This window comes from Sminthopsis crassicaudata, chromosome 4, assembly GCF_048593235.1.
Source record: "Sminthopsis crassicaudata isolate SCR6 chromosome 4, ASM4859323v1, whole genome shotgun sequence".
Classification (NCBI taxonomy): domain Eukaryota; kingdom Metazoa; phylum Chordata; class Mammalia; order Dasyuromorphia; family Dasyuridae; genus Sminthopsis; species Sminthopsis crassicaudata.
The window spans coordinates 442,103,520-442,125,868 of NC_133620.1; the positions used below are offsets into that span (position 1 = coordinate 442,103,520).

Genomic DNA, 22,349 nt, shown 5'->3' on the forward strand with positions numbered 1-22,349 from the left:
TTTTTTAACATGGGCATGCTTAGCCCTAGAAGCATAAAAACTTTTACTTGTTAATTGCTCTTATTTTTTTCTCTACTTCTTTTGTTTGATATGGTTGCATGTCAAATACTCTGTTCACTCCTGATTTCTTTTTTAAAAATAACTCAAATTTCCCCCCTTTTGATAAAAGTCCATTTTCCCCCCCATTACTGATTAGACTCAGCTTTGTAGGACATGTTATTTTAGTGTGAAAACTTGGATCCACTTAATTCTTATGAAGAACATATCCCAATCACTTATTTCATTTTTCATAAACAAGAAGTTATCTTGAGTGATTTGGCATGATTTTCTGAAGGATCTCCTGCCTAAAATATTTGCTCTTTGACATTAATCTGAAGTCTTATCACTGTTGTTTCTTAATTAAGTTTAAGTTGTTTGCTGTATACCATAGAATCTATCAATCTGTACTTTGTCCTCTTTTCCCAACCCTTCTAGATAGTGTTCTTATATTAAGAATTCTAGAAGTAAAAACAGAATAATAGTAGAAAGCTAGTCAACATTATTAGTTAGGCAGACTGGGATTCAGGTTCTATCACTAACTATCAAGATAATTTTTTTTTCCCCCTAAGGCAATTGGGGTTAAGTGACTTGCCCAGGATTACACCAGAAGTGTTAAATATCTAAGTTAAGATTTGAACTCAGGTTCTCCTTCTGGGCTGGTGTGCCACCTAGCTACGCCCCCCCCCCCCCCCATTTAATATTTTAGTACTTAGAGCAACACTCCAAAATTATAAATTGCTGAGGACTCTTTACCATTTTATTTTGTATTCAGACTTTCCAATTCAAGAAAACCCTAGAAACTTCAACATCTGATTTATTTTGAAAATTTCCCAGTTTATGCCCTAATCTGAGGAAAGCCTGGAAACTTTGGTATCTGTCTCATTATTTTGCTTTCTAGGAAAGACCCTTAGATTTCCTGTAAGTATTCATGTTAACAAAACACAAAGCATTTAAAAGGTTTTCTTTATAGAACCAAAAAATATAAAGGCTTTGTGATTGAGCTCATAAATAGTAAAGAAAAGTTCCATTTCCAGGGGCCCATTCAGTGCTTCTAACTTATATTTCTCCTCTATGTGACTTGAGTTGATGTCTTTGGTCTGTTAGGGTTAAAAAAAAAAATTCCATATATTTCAATGACTTGTGAATGAATACCACATTTCACACCAATACAGATCCTGAACTAAGAGAGTGCTGTTAGACCCTCATCTGACAGCTTACCTTTCAATCTCTTTAAGTGTCTGGTAAAGGCTTGGAATTTGTGATAGGTATTCCCGGCCCATACTAGTTTGCATAACTAGTTTATAAGATCCTTGCATACCCTGATCTTAGCACAGTATCCTATATGCAATGTTTAGCATAATTCCTGACACAAAATAAGCACTTCTTAAATACTTGACCAACTGAATTTAAATGATGAAATTTGTTACATAAGAGATGAAAATTTAAGCCTTCAAAAAAGGTTTAAATTCATTTATGAAAGATATGTTTCACTATTTTAGTTCGATCTTATGAATGCAGTTATACTTACCCAGGTATACAAGCTTATCTTATCTATGCTTTGTCATTCTTTCAGATTCTTGTTCATGTCCTCTTCTGGTGGAAGCAAAGGTCCCACATTCTGTGGGAACCAATGAAGCACTACAGCCATCAACCTTCTCTCTCCCCCTCAATACATCACCAGCCATCCTCATTTTTCAGTCAAACAATTTATGGATCTCTTTTGAATGCAGGTCTCTTGGTGATATACTACCTTAGGCTGATTATGCCCTCTTAATTGCTCTTTGGGTCAGTTGCAATTTTTTTTTCTTTTTTTTTTTCTTTTTCTGAGGCTGGGGTTAAGTGACTTGCCCAGGGTCACACAGCTAGGAAGTGTTAAGTGTCTGAGATCAGATTTGAACTTGAGTCCTCCTGAATTCAGGGCTGGTGCTCTATCCACTGCGCCACCTAGCTGCCCCTCAGTTGCAATTTTGATATTTTAAAGATTTTGGGATATCAGATTTCTCAGCTCTATACTTACACGAGAAGAGTATATACTGAAAAAATGGAGAGAACAGCTTAATTGAAAACATTGAACTTCCTAAATGGCTCTTCTATCTATTCCATTTTATGTTTTTCTATTCATTTTTCTGTTCAGAGTAGACGTAGTAATAAACATTAGACTAATCTCATTGCCATTATCATGAATTTAGGATCATAGAGCTGGAAAAGGCCCTCAATGTCATCCAGTCTACATCACTCATTTTACAGAGAAGGAAACAAAGACCCAAAGAAATTGGAAAGTGATTTGCTTGAATCACAAATGTAAGTGGTATATGTAAAGAGATATATTTAGATGTAGATGTATAGGGAGGTGTTGTATAGACATATATGTAAAGTATGTATATATTATGTGTGTATAGATATATGTAAAGTACTTTGGAAAACTTAAATTTGCGATTTGTAAATTTTTATTATTTCCAAGTGGCAGAGCTTGGATTTCAACTCAGATCCTCTGTTTAAAGACATTTTTCTTTCCACAGTGCCATTCTGCCTTTCATGGGGCATATGGGAAGGGTGGAAACCCTCTAATAATACTCCTGGGCTTTATGTAGCCAGCAGAGCAATATCTGTAAATAGGAGCATCTGGAGAACCCCAGCTTCAACATTGCCATTTAGTTTCTACACTGGCCATTCTCCATGACAGAGGTAAGCATATGCCTGCCTTCCTCACATTTTATATAGTACTTGATATTGATAATTGGAGGATTGTTGAATAAAGTTATTTTGTGGTACTTCTAAGAGTCTTTGAAGATCTTACTATAAACACAAGACACCTTGTTGGAAGAATATCTTTAAAGCCTCATTTTGCTTTACTGAGTGTTTTTTGGGGGGAGGTGGTAATCAATAAACACAATTGGATCTTGTTTCATCTATATTTTTCAATCATTCAAATTCCAGTTGCCTCAGGAAAAAAAAAAAGTTAAAAGGCCAAGTAATCCATTTTAATCACTGCTAGGGTAAAGGAGAGCTGTATAGTGGGTGGTGTAGATTGCTATATATTAACAAAGAAGAATTATGTAGAAGGATGAAGTCACAAAAGTTGCCTATTCACTAGTGCAGTATAATATTGAAGAAAATAATTACATCCATATGGATGTTCTAATTATAAATGAAATCCATATATACATACATACATATATATATATGTGTGTATATATATATATATATATAAAGAAACAGGTCTATTACTATTCAGAAGCTTTCTGCCTATCATTACATTTTTCTAGGAAGAAGTACAGGATTTGGTGAATAATAAACAACTGATAATATCTTATCAGACAGGAAATGATGGCTAACACGGGGGAATCATTTTGGAATTGGCTAACTATGTTGAGTCAGACTCTTATCTCATTGGAGCAAAGGTCAGAAATCAGCACAAAACTAGATCAAAGTCTAAAAATGACAAGACAAAAACCTTCCCTTCCCTTTCCCATTCCCATTCTTTTCCCTCCCTTCCCTCTCTACAAACATTTATTAAGTACTATTGGAGATAAAGAATTTGTATAAGATTCATGTAGCTTAATAGATAAGATAAACATATATGGTGTCATTTAATATATAAAGGATAATTCGTATTAACTTACATGATAAATTCTCCCTCCTCCCCCTCTTCCACTGGGGAGTATGGAGCTGTGATTTCATTGTTGTAAGGAACTCCTAGAGAGGAAACTCCTTCTATCAATGTACATCTGTTTGAGATTTTTGCCTAAGGCACTGCAAAGTTAGGCTTCAAGTCCAGGATCACACAACCATAAATCTTTCTGGTTTCAAAGCCAGCTCCCATTTCACAGTGGCTAAAATGCCTCTTTCAAATATATTTGGATGTGTGTGAAAAACACATGAGACAGGCTGTTACCAAATTCAGAGCATCAGAGAATGCTTCATGAAGAACATGTACTAAGACTTTTTTTAAAGTAGTGTCATCAAACTCAAATACAGAGGTCAGTGATCTGTATGTAAGGATACCTCTGTGCCACATAATAATTTAGTTTTAAAATGTGATATTGTTGACATCGTATTTTTATTTATTAAATATTTCCCACCTACATTTTAATCTGATTTAAATGCGTGTTTGACACCTTTAAAGGATGGGTAGGAATTCACTAAGTAAAAAAGGGGAGAGAGTACATTCTAGGTATAAGGGATTGAATGAACAATGATTAGGACGGGAGATAACAAAACATACTTAGGAGGCAGAAACTAGACAAGTGTTTATGTAATAAAAGTGGCAAGTAACAAAAGATGACTGAAGGATGGGAACTCTAGATTTAAAGGTCCTGAAATATCAAAGATCAGAGGAGTGACAGGAATGAGATACTAGATTTGACATCAAGAGACTTGGGTTCAAATTATTGTTCTTAAATTTCCAATGCACTAGTCACTTCACATCTAGGCCTGAACACCAGGTTGAATTAGAATTAAAGTCTTCTGGAATATCTAAATTCCATGATCCTGTGCATAAGAAAGATTATTCTAGTAGTTATATAAGAATAGGTCTGATTAATAATTAGATATGATTGACTCCTATAAATCATGGTATAAATCAAAGGGGGTGAAAGGAACACTATTTACTAAAAAATGAGAATTAGGAGATACTCCTTGACATTCAAAATAAGGAGGGTAAAGGAAAGTATATGCTTTGCACAGCAGAACTCTGCCCCTTCAAGTATTACAAACTCAAAATAGAAATAGTAAAGGAGTGATCAGAATTAACTACAAATGACATTTCGCTCAGTTTACTGTATAGTATGATAGTTTCAAATTCATTATTATTACTTTCAAGTGACATATCTTTTGAGCCTTTAGTACCAGGTTTATGTATCTAAATTCAAATGGAAGATACCACATGTAGAAAAAGAAATGATGGTCTCCAAAAACCAGCACAGACAAGCTTCATCCAGAATAAGACTTAACTATTTGTCAGAATCATATTGTAAATATAATTAATCTGCATTTCAACAAATTAACTGATCACTTTTTCTAGGTAAGTTGTAGAGGGGATTTTCAGGTGTAAACTGGATTAAATGAGTTGGGATCTTTTTTACCTCTGTTATTAATTTTTGCCTGTCAAAACATTTAAGGCCCAGTCCAAATGCCTTCCTCCATGCCATGTAGTCAGACTTTCAAACAGCAGCTCTTTCCACCAGTGAGAAATAACCTTTCCCCTATGCTGCCTAATATAGTCCTTTGTATCTCTTGTGGAGTACTTCTCTCATGCTGGGTAGTATTCTATTCATGTGTATGATTTTTGTTTTCTTTCTTTCATGCCATGGGGAGCCTTCCTCCACTAGTGTGAATTAACCCTGTCTGGAGTGGGGGAGACTGGGACGCTGACTTGTCCAAAAGTCACATAGTCAAAATGTGTCAGAGGCAGGACTGAACCCAAAATTGCTCTCCCTAGTCCCAGTGCCACTGTGCTTCTCCCTGTGATTTCTGCCCATAGATTATTCCCCAGAAGGCAGCACTATGTAGTTCATCTTTGCATCTCCCTGCATACCTTACATACTAGCTAATAAGAAAATGTCTAATTGAATCAAATGATTAGAGACAGACTATTAGCCTGCATAGACCCAATGTGGTTATTTTTATGATTTAATTTTTCTTCATAATAAGATGTCCATCATTATGACATAGTAATTAAGCAACTTGTCTGTGGGCAGAGCACTGAAAGATGTGTTGAGGCAGAGGAAGGAAGCGGGAGGAAAAGAGGAAACAGCCTCTTTGTGCTGTATAACAGAGGACATAACACGCACAAAACACAGAAAAACGCAGATTTGCAAAGGAATAAAATTTAAAATGTCATCGAGGGAACAAGGATAATTCCAGAAAGAATCCAAAGCATCAATCTTACTAAAACTAGGAAAGAACTAGTTTACTGGAAGGGTGAGAGAAGAGAGGATGGAGCAGAAAGGCCTATTCAGGGGAGCAGGAGTCTGCAAGAACCTTTTAAGGACCATTTCGCTACTGGAAGAGACTGCATTATCAAGGAAAAAGCACTATTTCAGTAGCATAAAAACAGCCTTTCAGGCCATTTATTGTACTCACTTATTTTTCACCACAAGAGAAGCCTCACAAAAATCAATGGGAAGAAAAACACAACTTTTGATGTGGATCACTAATGAGCTATAACAAAGGGGAGGGCAACAGAAAGCTGATTCTGCCCAAAGTCTGGCTAGGACTTCAATGAACTATGCTTTGTCTATCATCATGAGGAAGAAATAGAAATCCAGAAAAAAGGAAGAAGGAAGACTGACCTCAGGAAAGTCCTTGAAAGGGTATGGGACTTATCATCAAGAAGAACCTGGTTAAAACCCTGCCCAAGACACTAGTTATATGAGCATGAACAAATCTCTTGGCCTCTTTGACCTTCATTTTTCTCAGCTATAAAAGGATAATAAAATAAGCATCCAAAATGTGGGCCTCAAAACCCATAGAAGTGTTAACTATTATCATTACAGTTTTTGATGAGCATTGTTAAGATCTAGCCTGAGATGTCATAACTGAATTTCTGGAGCATCATCAAGCTTCATCCACTATCCCTGCTGCTCCTCTTAAAGAGTTAATGAAGTTGGTAAAAACCTAGGTAGGCTGCCAGAGAAAGCCATTGATAAGCCCCAGGCATATTTTAGCTCCCATAGCTTCTGATGACATATCAGTTTTGAAATATGCTGTTATTTCTGAGAACTTACTTCACATCCTTCATAAACAGAAATGAGGAAAAACTTCAGACCTGAGACTTCCACCTCTGGGTTGCTGACTAAGCATTCTTAGGTCCCCTTCTCCTAAACACAGTAACCCTTACTTGTCTTGCCAACCACCAGCTCTAAAGAAAACTAGAATCGGTTTTGCTCTTTTTCACCAGCATATCTAAGAGATCCAAAATTTATCTCCCTCTTTTTTGGTACTCTGTTTTGTTTTGTTTTTTTTACTAGTTTTCTAAGTTTACTCCAGTTATGAGTTTTGATGCTAAAATATTTAGGTAGCATGATAAAGCAAAGAACTGAGGGTAACTAGATGCTCAGGGTAGTGCTTTCCTCTCCCACTCCCCAAAAAATCTCCCATGAGACTCCCTAGCTGGGTCTTATTTTGCACCAAAATTGCTGGACCCATTTTCACTGACTTCAGCATTTAAGTCCATTTTTTATGCCTAGAATTTCCTGTCCCCCTGCTGAAGAGAGAAATGACAAACTACTCAAGTATCTTTGCCTAGAAAACCCCAAGTAGAATCATGAAGAGTCAGATTCAATTGAAATTAAGTAACAATATTAAACATCTATTGTATGTAGAAACCTGATTCCTATTTTAAAGGAGTCAATACAGAATCTCATAGAGGGATATAACAAATACCCAAATATTTCAATTATTTATGATTGATATTGGAAGTTCCAGTTCATCATATAACTTTGTTAGACAATATCCAATGAGTTGCTTTGGTGGAAGAAATTCCTCCCCTGCTGGCCAGTTCTTATAAGATGAACCTCTCTAGACCTTGCTAAGCTGCTTCATGAAAAGGTCACCTAGTCTGTCACCAGCGCCATTTGGGAAAACTTCCCAGGTTGATAGAATCTGCTAATGATTGGGTTCCACTGATGTAGCTTTTAAGAAAATTCAGGGCCAACTTGACAATGAGGCATATAAAACACTATTGAAGTTGTCTATTTGTATATATAAGTTTTATATACTAGACTGCTGGAGAAGGGGATTAGCCTTGTTCTGTTAGGCCCTAGGGGACTGAAGTAGGAACCTTTGAGTAGAAGTTGTAAAGAGGAAGAAAATACTGACAAAGAGAGCTTCCCCAAAAGGGAATGGCCTGCTGGGGAAGTAGTAGATGTCTCCTTACTAAAAAGCAAAGGCCAGAAGACTACTTGTTGAAGGTATAGCTGAAGGTGAATTTGGTCAGGGACTTTATGTCGTTTAGTTTGTGGGGGGTCTGAGCCTCTGCAATGAATACTTCTCAAAAGCACCAATACAATTTTGTCTTTATTTGTGTCCTGAAATGCTCTTGAAGAAAGATGTTTAGTGCTAGTTAGTTATTGTTGATGATCTTTTGTTGCTGCTATTCCCTGGAAAAGATCTGGAGGGCAACCCTTCTCACTAAAGAACTTTTTCTTTACCCCTTCAGTATCCACTTCAGTGCAATTGTCCACAGTCAGTACAAACACACAAACTTTTTACAATGCAAGGTAATTTTTGGTTATAAATTATACATAGAATAGACATGTTACAGATATGGAGAAGCAATTATTGTCAATTAGTATTAACCCTTTTTTAAAAAAACTATTTTCTTTTCCAGGCATTTGAGTGATCCTGTAGCTCCAAATCTAGTGTGTACTAGTTACTAGAGGTTATTGACTATTAGTTTGCCCTACTTTACCCACCCAGATTCCGGTTAACTTTGTTAAAGTTAGTCTGAGTTGAAGCCATGTCCAATTTTGTCCAGGTTCTATATCCAACTTCCAGCTTCAAGTCAAAACTTTTTGGAGTTGTGAAAGAATCCAACCATTCTGGAGAGCAATCTGGAATTATGCCCCAAAAGTTATCAAAATGTGCATATCCTTTGACCCAGCAGTGCTACTACTGGGCTTATATCCCAAGGAAATACTAAAGAAGGGAAAGGGACCTGTATGTGCCAAAATGTTTGTGGCAGCCCTTTTTGTAGTGGCTAGAAACTGGAAAATGAATGGATGTCCATCATTTGGAGAATGGTTGGGTAAATTATGGTATATGAATGTTATGGAATATTACTGTTCTGTAAGAAATGACCAACAGGAGGGATACAGAGAGGCTTGGAGAGACTTACATCAACTGATGCTAAGTGAAACGAGCAGAACCAGAAGATCATTATACACTTCAACAATGATACTGTACGAGGATGTATGCTGATGGAAGTGGATTTCTTCAACATAGAGAAGAGCTAATCCAATGGACAGAATCAGCTACATCCAGAAAAGGAACACTGGGAAATGAGTGTAAACTGTGAGCATTGTTTTTTTTTTGTGTGTGTGTGTTTTGTTTTGTTTTGTTTCTCTTCCCAGATTATTTTTACCTTGCGAATACAATCCTTCCTTTGCAACAACAACAAAAAAATTCGGTTCTGCACATATATATTGTACCTAGGATATACTATAAGATATTTAATATGTATGGGAATGCCTGCCATCTAGGGGAGGGGGTGGAGGGAAGGAGGGGAAAAATTCGGAACAGAAGGGAGTACAAGGGATAATGTTGTAAAAAAAAAAAATGTACCTATGCATATGTACTGTCAAAGAAAATGTTATAATTATAAAAATTAATAAAAAAAAAATTAAAAAAAAAAGTCAAAACTTTTTTCCGTCTAACTAACTGAACCTTAGCTTTACTACACCTTTTGGATTAAATTCCCTCAACAGTGTACTCTAACCCAAACTTAATCAAATTGTCCCTTTCTCCTCTTATGAACTGAATTCACTATTCTTCCTCCCAAGCTTTGTTCCCAACTCTTCCAGCAAACATTATCATCTAATGCTCCAAATCTCCCACTTTTTTTCTTTTTAATTATGAACTTGCCTGGTCGATTTTTAATAAATTCCAGTGTACCATCATTAAGTGTGTCTGCTGCTTAAGTGTTGTCAAAGATTACAGGTTATTCAGAAAATACATCTTTAGGAGGTGTTCAAGAGTAACAAAGAGGGGTCTCTATGGCCAGGGTGAACAAAGAAATGGAAAGAAGGTGAAACTAGGGTTTGTAAACAGCAACAAGGAGAATCTCAAGTCACATGAAAGTGACTCTGTCAAAGAAAAAATTAATCCCCAGGTGATGCATAGAGGAAAGCAAAGGAAGGACTGCTTTCTGAGATGGGGGGTAGAAAGTGAGAAAGGAGCCAAATATGAAAATGGAAGCCAAGTTATGGCAGGTTCTAAATCGAATGAAAATGACCTGGTCTTGGAGAAAAGTTAATCAGTTTAGGCAGGAAGTAAGAGAAGTAAGAGAAAAGGTATATTCCAAAGACAGCACAAAATAAGCTATCCAAGTTGAAACTTGTTCTGGAAGTGAGTTTAAGTTAAAGTTTTTCAAAGATATGGAAGTCTTAGATATATAATGCCATATTTCATCAGTAGTTCCACTGGTTCAGTCAGTAGTAGCCAGAATAATGTGGTCACTACATCACCTCCCAAAGGGAGTGATTAATTGGTTAAATTGCTTTTTTTCTCCCAAAAGCATTTTTTTTATCATTTAGATTGAAAATTGCTTGGGGACAACATTTTAAAATGGGATAATAGGATTTTAGATTTTGGACCACTGTTTAAAGATAGGAAGGTTAATATGTTAGAATTTTTCATATATGAGCAAGGTTTAACTTAGATATTGTTAGATTCTTAGAACATCTTTTTTAGGATTTATGTGAAATAACTTGAAGGAAAACTCTTTATACATTATTAACAGTATCAGGGAAATGGGAGTGAGAGAGATACTTTTTATATAAATTTCCAGCTGTCACCCAGCTTCAAGGAAGACAGTACTTTGATGGTAGACTCACAAGACTTGGGATTCTTTGGAACTTAAAGATAGCTGAGTGTGTAAAGACAGTCACATCTATCTAGAATGTACTTTGTCTATTATACGTTACCATAAAATTGGGTCCTCTTTACATGTTAATTTTGAAAGGCCCTGTAGAAAAAGAACTTTTTTTTTTTTTCATTTTTAAGTCTTAGATCTTCACATTTATTTCTGTGGTTTTGGTATTATCTGAATATGATATTTTTCATAAGGAACTCTCATGCGCACAAGTAACATCCTTGGAAAAGGACAGAAATGTAGGCACCAGGATATTCCCTCATAAATCCAGTCAATAGCAGTCCAGTAGATTAATTGATTCACAAGTGCCTCACAAAATGGTGGGTTTTCTGAGAGCACCTCGTTATGTTGAGAAGTAGGACACAAAAAATTGGGGTAACTTTTACATTTCCTTTGTGCTGGAGATAAAAAAGGCCACGTATAGGATTCTGGCATCAAATGAAGTAGATTGGGAGAGCATGGTTTTAGACTGTAAGAGTAATAGAATGGGAAGGCAGTTATGAATCTTAGGAGAATGATTGCAGAGATGAAGAAATCACTGCCTAAGTGGTTTATTAGTTGTCACAAGAGAATGCCTTTTATTATGTAAAACAGCTCATGGGTTCAACCAAATGTGACTAAGCTAGGAAGAATCATAGATTATTAAGCAACATTCTTGTGGATTGGGGAGACTTTTAAAGTCTTAGGGAGAGGAAAAACAAGGGCAAAGTCTGGGGGGGTGAGGGGAGAAATGTGGGAGCAGTTAGGGAGAGGCCAGGGAGAGATTCAGGAAGAGCCAGGTGAAGTCTGTAGAATAGACCAGGCCCCAAATTTGTGTGAAGATAATCTAATCAAGACCAGCTCAGAGGTCTGCCTATCTCTGTCTAACCAGGAGACCAGATGGATAGATTAGTTACTGATAATGGAGGCAGATAGGCTGATGAGAATTCCTGCTGCACATCAAAACTTGTACTGCATCAAGCTTGTAATATCCATGCAGTATTGCATCAACTGAATTACTTCTTTTAAAGGCTTATTTCCAGTTTTATAAACTGTTTTCTCATACAGTTCACTTTTAAATGTCAAAATTCTATGATTCAAATTTATTTGTCCTTTTACCTCATTTATAGTCTCAGATTATTTTACCATGTAGAGAAGAGGGGTAAACTTTTGTGTCTAATGTTTCGTTACTGCTAATATTAACTAGAATTTAAAAATTATCCTCAACACATAATTCTTATCCTTATTGTTTGGTTAAATACGAATCCATAGCAAGATAATATTTGTTTTTCATTGATACTTTTTCAGAATGTGAAAATAAATTTCCCTCACAAGGAAAAAAAATTATGAACTTAACAACAAAAACAAACTCCATTATTGAAAGAATTATCTATAGAACTGTGAATTTATATTACATACATTTTGCTTTTTAAATGTATATATTAAATTTAACAAGACAGTAACAAAATTGCCTTGTTTCCAATCTATTTACAATGACTACATTCTATACTCCTTGACACCTACCCTTCCACATAATGGAGTCACATTTTCTGCTTAGACATTACATAAAACAGAGATTATAAATCTCTCAGAAGAGATTTATTGGCAGGCCTGCCAATGCTTATTGACTTTAATTCAGTTTCCAGGGCCAGTTATGATCTCTCACTTCCTAAAGTCTTTTAGAATTACAACATCCAAATTAGCCAGTGGCTAGGAGAATTAGATGTAATTGCCTTATGGCTGTGTAAATGTTTATCCAGGAAGTATGGGACCCAGAAAATGTTAAGTGTCCTCTGTATCACCTAGAAAGGGCTCCTAAAACTTGAGGGGAGACAGTGTTGAAAAACATTGCAAGCTAAATAATGACATTAACCATAGTCTCATTCTTTATGGCTACCGAAAAAGAGCACAGTACTTCAATTACATACTGTAGGTATTTAGTAAATTTTGAGGAATGAGTAAAAATTTGCATAAACCAAAGTAGGAACAGTTGGGAAAGTGAGCAATAAGGAAAGGTGATTGATCCTCTTCCTTTTATACCCACTCCTAATATATTCTATTTTCTGGTACCTTCCCTCAATTCAGCACCTTCCTAGTTTTCATTTTCAACTAAAGAAAATATGTTCAACTGGAAATGCTTGGTGAACATTTCTATGTTCAGCATCAGCAATCTACCTTACTTACTATGCTTTACAGGTACAAAGTGCTTGATACACATCATCTTTAAAAACATTTTTTAAAAATTCTGAGTTTACATTCTAGAGAGCAATTTGGAACTCTGCTCAAAAAGTTATCAAACACTGCATACCTTTTAATCCACCAGTGTTTCTACTGGAATTATATCCCAAAGAGATCCTAAAGGAGAGAAGAGCAAACATGTCTGTGGCAGCCCTTTTTGTAGTGGCGAGAAACTGAGGGGATGCCCACCAGCTGGAGAATGGCTGAATAAATGATGGTATATAAATGTTATGGAATATTATTGCTCTGTAAGAAATGACCAGCAGGATGATCTCAGAGAGGCCTGGAGAGACTTACATGAATTGATGCTGAGTGAAATGAGCAGAACCAGGAGATCATTGTACACAGCGACAATGAGACTATATGATGATCAGTTCTGATGGACGTGGCTCTCTTCAACATTGAGATGATTCAAACCAGTGCCATTTGTGCAGTGATGAAGAGAGCCATCTACACCAAAGAGAGGATTATGGGAGCTGAGTATGGACCACAACATAGCATTATCACACTCTCTGTAGTAGTATGCTTGCATTTTGTTTTCTTTCAGAGTTTTTTTTCTTCCTTCTTGATCTGATTTTTCTTGTGCAACAAGATAACTGTATAAATATGTATACATATGTTGGATTTAACATATATTTTTAACATAATGTATTAGACTACCTGCCATCTAGGGGAGGAGAGAAGGGGAAAGAGGGTAAAATTTGCAAGAAAGGTTTTGCAAGGGTCAGTGTTGAAAAATTACCCATACATATGTTTTGTAAATAAAAAGCTTTAATAATTTTTTTTTAAATTCTGAGTTTAACATAAATGAAATACTTTCACATACATAGTTGAATAGAAAAAGAGGATTGTATGTGAAAATGTGAACCTCTATTATTTTATATATATATGTTAACTCATTTAATCCTAAAAGCCATATAAGAGTATCATTTTAACTTTTACAGCTAAATAAAAAAGAGGTCACATAAATATTAAACAGTAGAGACAAGATGACTCTAATGTTCTATTGCAATTCCCCAATATAATAAATTACAGTATGAGTGTCAGTCAATAAATATTAATTTGAATATTCCTGGTATAATTAAATTACATATCCAGAACTCAATTACACTTTGGGCAGCCAGACTGCCATAACCCACTGTGAAGGATAAAAATTCTTTTATAAATCTGGAAAGTAAGTTGGGCTTTACATTAAATATTTTCCAGGGCAATGGGGAAAGCTTTTTTCTAATCCTGTTATTTATTAGTTTTATGGTTTTTGGATAACACATTTAAACTTTATGAACCTCAGTTTCATCATTTTAAAACTGAAAGGGTTCAACTATATGACCTTTAAGGTCCCTCCCAGCTCCCAAGTCCTGTGGTTCTATAATAATATTTTTCAGGAAGTCTCCTTTTTTCAATTTATCTGATGAGAGAATGCATTCCCAAGAAAGGTTAGGCCATGTTCTGAAAACAAAGCACAGTCCCCTTTGAAAAGATGGTGTAGATTATGTCAAGAGGAAGTACTTGTAAGGTATGATTCAAGGCTAGAGCCTTGACTGCTAGTTAATTCATCAGCTGACATTTTAGTTTTCTGTCATCTGCAAATTTGATAAGCAGGCTATCCATACTTTTTTTTTTCCCCCCATTTCTGAGGCTGGGGTTAAGTGACTTGCTCAGGGTCACACAGCCAGGAAGTGTTAAGTGTCTGAGACCAGATTTGAACTCGGGGTCCTCCTGAATTCAAGGCTGGTGCTCTATCCACTGCACCACCTGGCTGCCCCCTATACTTTTCAAACCATAAATAAAAATGTTGAAAAGAACAGGGTCAAGGGCACAACTCCTGATGCCTTCAATGAGAGACCGCCCTCCCTGCTTACTACAATTCATTAGTCAAAACATTTTGGGTCAACAGGTTCATCCAACAGACCTTTCATCTACACGCATCTTTCCATTTAGGTTACAAGAATATTATGACAGACTGTGGATCTTTTTCTCTAGTATGGATATCCTACCTTCAGTAGTCCCTGTCAAAGAAGTCCCTTTGAACTTCGTCACAATAAAATGGGGGTAATATTTACTAGCCCTGACTATTTCACAAAATTATGATCAAATGAGATCAACAATAAGAAAATATTTTGTAAATTATAAAGTTCTCTGGAAATCATCATAAAAAGTCCATAGATTCACTAATGCCCTATTCTGGTATATAGAGGATCCTGGGTTCTTACAGGCTATGTTGGAAAGGGTAGATGGTGCAGTGGATAGTGTGTCAGCCCTGGCCTCAGGAAGACATTTTCTGAATTCAAATCGAGCTTCAGACTCTCATTAGCTGTGTGATCATGGCAAGTCGCTTAATCCTGTTTGCCTCAGTTTCCTCATCTGTCAAATGAGCTGGAGAAAGAAATGGCAAACCTCCAGCATTTTTGTCAAGAAAATCCCAAATAGGGTCACAAAGACTGAAACATGACTGAAACAACTGAAAAACAATAATGAGGTTCTATCATGAAGAAAAGACTGGTAATGTGTTTCAGTTAAGAAACTGTTTTCTTTCCAAGCACCAGCCTAGCTCATTGTGGAGAGGTTCAGAAGCTCTATGTTGTGATATGGGAGCCACCTGCAAGAGCTGCTGGAGGTCTAACTCAGACCTGTAGAATGGTTCTCTTCATGTGAGAGGATGACAATGATACAAGGAGACTGAGAGGCAGTTGCGTTGTCTGATCTCTCTCCTCTTCCCTCTTGCCTCTAATTTATTTCATTCCCAGTCCACAATAACTGTGTCAGCAAACGCTGCCCTGCAACTTCTTCAGACACTATGATCTACATCTGTGAAGGCTCTCGGAGAATTGACCTGCCCTTTCACCTAGGCATGGTCCTTAACAGACCTAAGCTGACAACTTAGTGATGAAAAATTTGGTCATGGCAATGTCTAAAACCAAGAAAAATACAAAAATGCTTTTGGTGTTGTGTAGCACTCATTTATTTAAGGCATTGTTGATTTAAAAGATGGAATGGACCTTAGAGTCATCATTCCCTTATTCTACAGATGGGAAAACATCTGCCCTGGAAGTAGCAGTGAGACAGAAATGGAACAATGGGATTACAGGTTTTTATAAAAATTCTCCATAAATATTAATTGTTGTTACTCTAAATATGAGATCCTCAGCCAATAACCAGTTAAACCACCTATTGGAAGAGTTACATGGCATCTTGATATTATTATTATTTTTCGAGGCAATTTGGTTTAACTGACTTGCCCAGAGTCACGAAGCTAGGAAGTGTTAAGTGTCTGAGGTCACATTTGAACTCAAGTCCTCCTGACTTATGAGCTGTTGCTCTATCCACTATCCTACCTAATTGCCTCACATCTTGATATTCTTGCAACAAATGAAACTAGAAAACAGAAGTTGCAGCTAACTAGGAGAGAAAGCTCACAGGTTCTTAGAAGGCAAATAAGTCTATAGAATTTTTTTTTTTTTTTTAACATGGGCTTCAGGATCACAAGAAACATTTTGTCATGTTTGCAGTACTCACAATAAATATTTGAAAAAAGATCACTGTAAAAATAATTTATTCATTTATTTATGATGCTGAGAGGCAACATGGGAGTGAGCTGGCTTCTGAGTCAAGAAGCTGGGTTCATACTCCACCTCTGCCATGTACATACTGTGTCATGGCTGAAGTCATTGATGTGCTTAGGCCCTCAGTGGCTTTCCAAGGCTGTAAATTGAAAGTGTTAAAAGAAATTTCCTAATCCAGAAATTCCCAAAACCACTGAAATCACAGGTCCAGGGACTTATCATTCAATAGGTATTTAGGTACCTATTCTGTGTAAGCATTGTACAAAGGCCCAGGTGATACAAAGACAAAAAAAAAACAAGTCTAGCACTTGAGCTTCTATTTTGTTGAAACATGTACCAACACTTGTGGCAAAGAATAAAAATGTAGAGAGATTTTTCTACAAAGAACTAATAAGACTTCCAAATTAAGTCAGCATATACTTCAATATGCAAGGTCTTTAATATAAAGAGGGCAATTGGTAAAAATGGCAAAAAATGTTAGAAAATATAGATAAAGAATAAGGAATGAGACAGGCCAAAGACTCCTTAAATATTATGACCACTTCCAAGAAAACGGTCAGAAAATGATGCACTTAACAATCATAGAACAACACGAAAAATTGGTTATATTTTAAATAGGAAGTGACTTGTTATTTATATGAGTTTCTCATGTATCAATTGTATTAGTAAGAGCACCAATATATAAGATCAAGGAACAAGATTAATACAAAGCTAAAAGAAAATAAGTTTAGAAAAGGATGTGGTATTCAATTAAAACAACTCTAAACTAATCTGTTTCAATAAGTTATATTTTTAAAATGAGATTTGAAAGGACATCAATACATCAAAATAATTTAACCCATATAAGTCAATTACCCTAACAAGGAGACCAAATGAAACTAAAAAATTTATCTCTCAATAAAAAGTTGGCTCACTTGTTAAGTAAAAGGATGTGGCAGTAAAGGGCAATGCAGGTCTTAAATATAAATTAATTTGTAAATTCCAAAGAATGGTGGAAAATTTAGAGCAATATTTCCTCAAAAAAAAAAAAAAAATCAATAGACGATAATGCCATTTTAAAGAAAGCTTGGTAAGAGTCCTGACTAAACAAAACCAACTTGAAGGCAATTTAAAGATGAAGGTAGAAGGGGAGACAAAGGGAAGAAGGACAGGAAAGATACACAAATTTAACAAACTCTCTCCAAGACAGTGAAGCTTCCACACTTAGACCCTAACATCAAAGTCTCAAAAAGGTCAGAACAGTACTGAAAAAACAAAGATGGGAAAAGCAGTCAGACTAGCCCAAGTACATATAAAGAGGCAACTCTTTTCAGATTATATGTGCCCTCAAAGATCAATTCTATAGGTATTTGAAGGGGGAAGATATACCAAAGGTGTGGAGAAAACTTAGGAATTATTACAAAAAATAAAATAAGAGAACATAGACCCACAAGCCTAATTCCTCATCTATATGAATGTTTTATTAAAATCTAGACATGGGAATGAGACTGACAACTTTGTGCAATTCTGCCTCAGTTAAATCCAATTCATGCAAAAGTAAAGAATCACCCTATGATGTCATGTATCCTCCTCAAAATAAAGATCAACAAATTAGGAGGAAACAAGAGGACCTCACAAAATGACTACTTCTATATCAATTCAAATGATATAAAGATACAGAGGAATACAAGATCCTACTATACTTGTTTGCTGAAAATGTTTTAAAATGTGATTCTTTAGAGTAAAACATATCTTTGAAGGCTTTCTACCAGCACAATGATTTCCTTTCATAGACTAACATTATACAATATTCCTTGAAATATATAGCTCACCTATTTTACACCTCCAATTCTGTGCCCAATTCATTGTTTGTTGAGGGTTGATATGATATAGTAGTTAATGAGTTGGAACAGAATAGCCTGTTTTGAATCCTGCTTCAGTCACTTATGTATAACCCTGGAAATGTCACTAAAATTCCCAGAATCTGTTTTTTTAACTATAAAATAAGAATCATAATAGCATCAGTCTTTGTGAAGATCAAATTAGACATTATAAGTAAAAAATGATTTATAAAACTAAAGTTGGTAACACTCCTCAAATTCTGCTTTTTGGGGATGACATTTTATTGGTCAACTTGGTCTATGGAACAATGAAACCTCCATGGTGGGATCCCTAACCATCCAAAAGACTTAATGGCTGAAGAATACCTACTATCCAGGTAGAGTCCAATAGGCAGCCAATAAAAAGCTTATTCATCAGCATATTTTCTTAAATAGCCCCTATAAATGATAATGACTCATATTTACCTAATGATTTAAAGTTTGCAAAGCATTTTATGATACACTGTTTTCTCCAGGACAACTAAAATTAACTAAATTAAAATAAAACTGTTGGGGGGGAATATGTCCATTTCAAAAATAACTTTTCCTTCATTGTCATTGTATTGCTTTAAGACATAGAACACTAGTCTCCAGAGAATTGGCTGAAAATGAGCATCCTGGACAATAGAAAGGCACATAATGAGTGAGTAGGCCATAACATATCATAAGGAATTATGAAAGAGAAGAAAGTAAAGGATATATAAAAAAGATAGACTCAAAAAGAGAAATGGTCTGATCAGGTGTCAAGCCACTGGACAACCTGTGTCCTATATACATGTGATGTCAAGACAAAGTATGATTCAGCATGGACAAGCCAGATATCTGGTTGGGCTTCACGTGTTGCTGTTCTCCAGATAAGAGGATAAACACAACGCTGGTCTGCTTTACCAGAAGATAGGGACTTTGAAGAAGTTTTTAGACTTCTTCTTGGTGGTTGTCTTCTTCAAGAAAATACTGTGGTAGCTCTAGGAGCACCTCCTATATCATTTGTATTTCAGTTGGCAATGACCAAGGGACCTACCTCTGAGTCTGATAAAATTGCTGTCATGATTATGAAAGACCATCTCTCAGGACCATTATTTATTCACTTATATTCAGATAAAGAAATACAAAGAGGCAGCCAGGGCCTTGATAATGCCATTCAGCTGAGTGTGCTCCTATTCTACTAAATGCAATGAAGTAATTGCCATTTCTGCCAGGGAAAGGAACTGATATTGCCCAATATAACACAGAAGAGGCAGATTCCACAGAGAGGGAAATTATGTGCCACACTTGGAGAAAGAGATATTCCAGAGAGCACATGCTCCTTCTAAGCTTTCCTTAGTGAATGGCTCTTCCTCAGTGGCCACTTCCCTTTGCTATACTCCCCAATTCCCCACTCCAAGTTGTGGGCAATAGCAACACGTAATATTAAATCTGAAACCATGGTTGCATATATCAAAGGACTGGAGTCAATATGTCACCAGAAGGGGCCCAGCTCAGAGTCCCAGAGCTGCTCTAAGTAGTTAATATCTTAGCAAGAATGAATAGGGGGAGGGAGATCCCCTAATTATACCCATTATACTAGGAAGGCTACTAGCATATTGGGTGCATTTGTGGCAGACTTATGTAATAAACACATAAACAATATCACACAGATTGGTGGGCACGGGTAATTCGAAATCTGTATTGTTGGAGGGAAGACCCATATTGATGTGTAGCAGAGCACAGCTCACAAATTAATCTTGCCTTCCGACTGAGGTTAGTCTTGGCCAAAACAAATTCATGGGCTAGTCCCTAGGATCTGAGAAGGAAAAATACCATCACTGATCTTCCTCTGCTACAAGTTTACGAAATAACAGAGATGGGAGAAGTGTACACATTTGTTAACTCAAGCAATTCACCTCTGGGTAGGCTCAAGCTGAGGAAATTAAGCACATTTTCAAAGAGGGCAATGATGGACTGGAGCCATCTTGATCTTGCTTGGCTTTTGGAGTGAAGTTCATTTAGAAAAAGTACTAAAAATTTGTCTGGAGGAGTAAAAAGTTGAGAATCTAAATGGAAATAATGGGAAAAAAAGGGAGAGGAAGAGAAGGGAATCTAGCAGCACCAGATCTCAAACTACACTACAAAACAGTGATCAAAATGATTTGGTTAAAAAAATAGGTTAACCAATAAAATGATTACACAACCCACAGAAATAAATGAATGCCAGTATTTGATAAACCCAACAACTCCAGTTATTGAGGATAAGGATTTACTTATTTGACAAAACCTGCCAGGAAAATTGGAAAGCAGTCTTGACAGAAATTAAATATAGCTCAACATTTCAGTACACCAATATAATATATTACCAAGACATAAAAGTTGATTTGATTAGAAAATTAGAGGAGCAAGGAAGATCTATAGAGATGAGAAAAACTTATAACCATGTTGAGGGAGGAGAAAGTAGGTCACAGAAAATGGACAATTTCTAGAAAGTTGCACCAACAAAACCAATGCTGCTAAAATTAGTAGAGAAACAAGTAATGAAAAATCCTTAAAAGTTTTCCTGATAAAGATATCATATGTAAGATACATAAGGAACTGATTAAAATATTCAAGAGCTATTCACCAACTGATAAATGTTCAAAGGTTATAGACAGCTCCAAAGGAAAACTATTATTAGCCCTATTTAAAAAATGTTCTGGTGATTCAATCATTCCATAGAGCAATCTGGAACTATGCCCGAAGAGTTATAAAACCTTTTGACCCAGCAATACCACCACTAAATCTATATTCCAAAAGAGATGAAAAACGAACAGGAAAAGGACTTATACATAAAAAAATATAACAGTTCTTTTCTGGTGGCAAAGAATTGGAAATTGAGGGGATGCTCATCAATTGGAGGAAAGTTAAACAAATTGTGGATGGGATTACAATGGAATATTATTGTTCTATAAGAACCAATGAATGCTCTCACAAAAACCTGAGCTGATGCAAAGTGAAATGTACTCCCACTTTCTGATGGGACAAAGGGCCTTTCCCGGAAGTAAATGGACACAGGTTTTCTAAGTCTTGAACCTGGAATGTAGCTCCTTGGGGATCCCAAACTATCCAAGGAGATTTAGCATCTAGTGGGGATGTGGGAGGTAGAGCACCAGACAAGCAGTGGGAGGTTGGGAATAAATTGAGGGTAGTGTAGGTGTCAATTAGGGAACCAAGGAGTCCAGGCACAAGGCTAAAGGAGACAAGAAAAGATATGGCTAACTACCCAGGAGTGTGAGAGCATGGGGAGAAAGGGGGGGAGAGAAGAGACACATTCTGGCAGTGATTGCCATTTCACCTGTACCAGCCAGCCTGAACACTAATAGGCTAATTTTGGCATGTTAAAAAAAAACAAAAGGAGATGTCCACCACAATCATCTGTTTTCTGTTTGTAACAGGAGAGCAGATTTACTTGTGGGCAATGGGAAATGAGTTGGGGACAGTTGTTGGGCTGGGAGTGGTCAGGTTATCAGGAGATAATGAAGCAGGCTCTGGTGCATGACATTTTCTTCTCCTGCTCCTATCCTAACATGGAGTGGGAAGGAAGAACTGACACTAGAAATCAACTTTCTGGTCTTATTACAGAGGAGTTATAAAAAGGGCTGGGCCATGCGATGATTTTTTAATTGAATTATTCAAATTCCCAATCAAATTAAGGGACATTCCTATTGGTTAGAAGGGAGGGATTAAAACTTTAGCTTCCTATGTTTTGCCTCAAGTGCCACATTCAAGGAATGGAAGAATAGGGAAGAAATTAAGGAGAGACACCAATTTCGACTACAAGAGAAGGCAAAAATATAAAGACATAAGGATACAGAGATGGCTTGGGTCTCAGGCTGCCCAAGATGTCCAAGCCACTTTAAGATATCAGAAACTGATTCCAGGTGGGGGAATCAGTTTAGTGTCCAGCAGCAACATCTGTGGTTTAGTCCCTTGGGTCTAATTACCAGAAGTGAAAGTCAAAGTGGAGCTTCCCCCTTCAGGACAAAGATTGCATTTAGACTCTAAACATTTATTTGGTATTCTCACAAGACTGACTAAATGTCTGTAAAAGTCTCTCTCTCTTTCTTT

At 36.4% G+C, this 22,349-nt stretch overlaps 1 long non-coding RNA gene across 1 annotated transcript; it reads left to right on the plus strand.

Annotated features, from left to right (window-relative positions):
- The first annotated feature begins 236 nt into the window (after positions 1-236).
- Positions 237-9,243, plus strand: LOC141539954 (uncharacterized). The gene is made up of 3 exons (XR_012481429.1): positions 237-2,340; positions 2,559-2,724; positions 8,372-9,243. It is a non-coding gene; the product is annotated as an uncharacterized LOC141539954 (long non-coding RNA).
- Positions 9,244-22,349: the final 13,106 nt, after the last annotated feature.